Below are 3,774 nucleotides of genomic sequence, written 5' to 3' on the forward strand. Positions count from 1 at the left end.
ACTTAGGCTCTATCACTACATACCTCACACTCTTTTACTCTTTACCGTTTAATCTCTTTACACTTCCATATCTTTCTCTCTCTCTCATCCTCACCTCTCTATTCCTTCTATCAATTTATCCTGACTGACCACTGGCCAGTACACTTTCCCTCTCTTCATTTCTTTATAATCTCTCTCCCCACTTTTTTCCTCTCTTTCTTTTTTCTCCTCTTCCTGTTTTTGATTTGACCTTACAAACATTCCCAACTTTTAAGTCACTTCAAAAAAAACCTCGATCCAATAACACCGTTTACAAACTATGCTTGGAATGACCAATGCTACTGGAACTTACACACAAGGCACAGGAAACTTATATGTATACCATTCTGCTTAAATAATGGAACTGCAGATGCAATATCCCTGCATATCTCACGTCTGTTTTCATTCCTCTACTTCACTCTCTATTTCATATCTTCCTTATAATAACTATTGCTTAATCATTTTCTCGCACCGTCTCCGATGAAGGGATATATAATATATCCCGGAAACAGCCTTGGATTTTTATCTCATTCTGTTACTTTGCACAAGTGCACACACACACACAGATACATATATATGAGAAGAAGAAGAGATAGAGAGAGGGAGAGAATATGTACATACATGAATGTAATGGCACTACAAATACATAAAGTAAATAAACACAAACCAAATGTACAACACGCAGATATACACACCTGTTCATATTCACGAACACAAAGCAAAGCAGTTATAGAGGATTTCATGATTTTCAGGTGAACAAACTGACAATATCTGATATCTATTGATAAATATTGCCGTAAGCATGAACAGTCATTTTGACTAAAATGGAACAAGCATTTATAATGGACAACAGCATCCGTTCATGTTATCTACATAAAGATTCTGCGTATCGTACTTCGATAACGTTTGTTTCATTGAAATCATATACTCTGTATTACGTAGAAATAACGATGTTTATCGTCCAATACCATTGATAGCACTCTGCTTGCACATGGTTACAAGGGCCAGAAATGAGCAGGAAAAAGGTTAAATACTATTGAATGTTCTCTACTTTAAGGTCAATATTTATTTCTGATCCATCGGCTTCAGTGGATTTAATGTTTCCGTTGACTTCAGGTGTATTTGAAATTAGAATGTCGAAGAACGTATATATATGAAACCTTTTGGAGGCGCAATGGCCCAGTGGTTAGGGCAGCCGACTCGCGGTCATAGGATCGCGGTTTCGATTCCCAGACCGGGCATTGTGAGTGTTTATTGAGCGAAAACACCTAAAACCTCCACGAGGCTCCGGCAGGGGATGGTGGTGATCCCTGCTGTACTCTTTCACCACAACTTTCTCTCACTCTTACTTCCTGTTTCTGTTGTACCTGTATTTCAAGGGGCCGGCCTTGTCACTCTCTGTGTCACGCTGAATATCCCCGAGAACTACGTTAAGGGTGCACGTGTCTGTGGAATGCTCAGCCACTTACACGTTAATTTCACGAGCAGGCTGTTCCGTTGATTCGGATCAACCGGAACTCTCATCGTCGTAACCGACGGAGTGCTTCCAATCCAATGAAACCTTTTAAAAATTTAGTTTAACATTCCAATAAAACTCATCTTATCTTCTCATCTTAAACGTAAAATGCGTTTCTTCAGGTGATAGCTTTGGGTATCCATTCACATACTGACTAGAAGTTCTAACACCTACATGTTTTGTCTTGATATAAAAAATGGTTTACAGCAAATATTCTGCTCAATACTACAGATTTGCTTGCTCTGGAGTAGTACCAGGCATTGACTCCCATAGCCACTGATCTTGATGGTTGAAAGTGTTATCATGTACATGTTTTTTCTTGGTGTAAAACATAGGCTACAGCAAATATTCTTCTCAATACCACATATTTGATTGTCAGTTGCTTGATCTTCACAACTTGAGCATATCCTTTAGTGGCTGACTGTATGTTCGCCTCTGATCATCAGCAGGAGTAGTGGGTGAGCCTTATAGCCATGTGCTGAGGGGAATTCTTTGGGGTTTGGATTATTCACCTTCAGAAGCATGAGTGTTTCGTTCATCATCCTTAAACGACCTTTATTCCAGAATCTTTTGAGCGGGATAGGCGACTTGAACAAAAATCTAATTGGGCACCACCTGCAAGGTCATGTGCTGTTTGTGTTGATATGAGAGCAACATGTCGCGCACATATGGTTGTGATGCATGTGGGGCAGGAGGGGAAGGGAGGAAGACGAAAGGGTAGGAAGAGGATAGGAACGAGAGGAGGAAGGGCGTTTAATATTCGTTTCTCTGAAAGTTTATATAGAAATATCAGAGTGACATTGTCAACAAAGGAAACCAAAAAACTAACGAAGTGCTCAGAGACAACTGTGTAAGTATTTGTCTATGAAATTTATTGATATTAACCACATATAGATAACATTATTATAAGTGTTTAGAGAATCCAACGTCCTCACACAGAATGTAATCACGGCTCTTGAAGCTTGGTCCGTATCAACATCAGACAGTGCACAACAACAAACACAAGAAAAGGGCAAATGATTCAAATAAAAACCGTATCATTGAGCGCGAGATATTTGATTGGGGAGTAAGTACTTTGAACTTGTTGCACGAAAAAGCACGAAAAAGCACACGTGCAAAACTTTCTAGCAGTAACAGTAAAAGATAAATCAGTACTCGACGAAAATGACGTCACTTTAAATAAAATGCTAGTCTCTACTGTTCAAGTGTCATAAATTAATTAAAAATGCATAAATGGACATCAGAGGAATATGTTTCAGTTCTTCATACAAATATTACAGCGGTATACCTATCACAAAGAGAAAATACAATAGTGTTTTCGTACAAAATTTGGAAGTAACATAGCTCAAATCTTGATGTACCGCGGAAACCCTACAAGCTAGATCGCTTGAGAAATAACATTCTTAAAGGGAATAGTAATAATAATAATAATAATAATAATAATAATAATAATAATAATAATACTAATACTAATACTACTACTACTACTACTACTAATAATAATAATAATAATAATAATAATAATGATAATAATAATAATGATAATAATAATAATGATAATAATAATAATAATAATAATAATAATAATAATAATAATAATAAAATAATAATAATAATAATAATAATAATAATAATAATAATAAATGCCCTGATGCAGTACCAGGCAGTGGCTCTCATGGCTTCTGATCTTAACTGATTGGAAGTGTTATCATGTACATTGTTTTGCCTTGGTATAAAAGATGGGCTACTGCAAATATTCTGCTCAGTACCACAGATTTGCTTGTCAGTTGTTTGACCTTAACCAGTTGAGCATGGCCCTCAGTGGCTGACGATATGTGCATCTCTGATCACGAGCAGAAGTAGTGGGGGAACATCGTAGCCGTGTGCTGAAAGGAATTCTTAGTGGTTTGGATAATTCACCTTTGGTAACATGGGTGGTTCTTTCAACATTCTTAAACAATCCTTATCCAAGGACCTTTTGAGCGGGATGGGCTACTCGACAAGAAGAAAATTTTAACTGGGCCCCACCCGCAAGGTCATGCGCTGTTTATCTTGATATGAGATCACCATGTCGCTCACATATGGTTGTGATGCATGTGCCTAGTATACCCTTATCAGACGCGGGTATCATGATGGGTATACTGGGCTTGGTATATTTTACCCCAGTATCACTTTGATGGCATGCACTACTGTCTCATTCAATAATAATAATAATAATAATAATAATAATAATAATAATA

At 37.2% G+C, this 3,774-nt stretch overlaps 1 long non-coding RNA gene across 1 annotated transcript in view; it reads right to left on the reverse strand.

Annotated features, from left to right (window-relative positions):
- Window positions 1-3,562, reverse strand: part of LOC118763749 — an 11,568-nt gene extending 8,006 nt beyond the window's left edge. The window contains exon 1 of the long non-coding RNA XR_004999501.1: window positions 3,553-3,562. This is a non-coding gene — a long non-coding RNA (uncharacterized LOC118763749). The remainder of the gene's footprint in view (window positions 1-3,552) is intronic.
- Between the last annotated feature and the right edge of the window lie 212 nt (window positions 3,563-3,774).

The sequence above is a fragment of the Octopus sinensis genome, linkage group LG6 (assembly GCF_006345805.1).
Source record: "Octopus sinensis linkage group LG6, ASM634580v1, whole genome shotgun sequence".
In the NCBI taxonomy this organism is placed as follows: domain Eukaryota; kingdom Metazoa; phylum Mollusca; class Cephalopoda; order Octopoda; family Octopodidae; genus Octopus; species Octopus sinensis.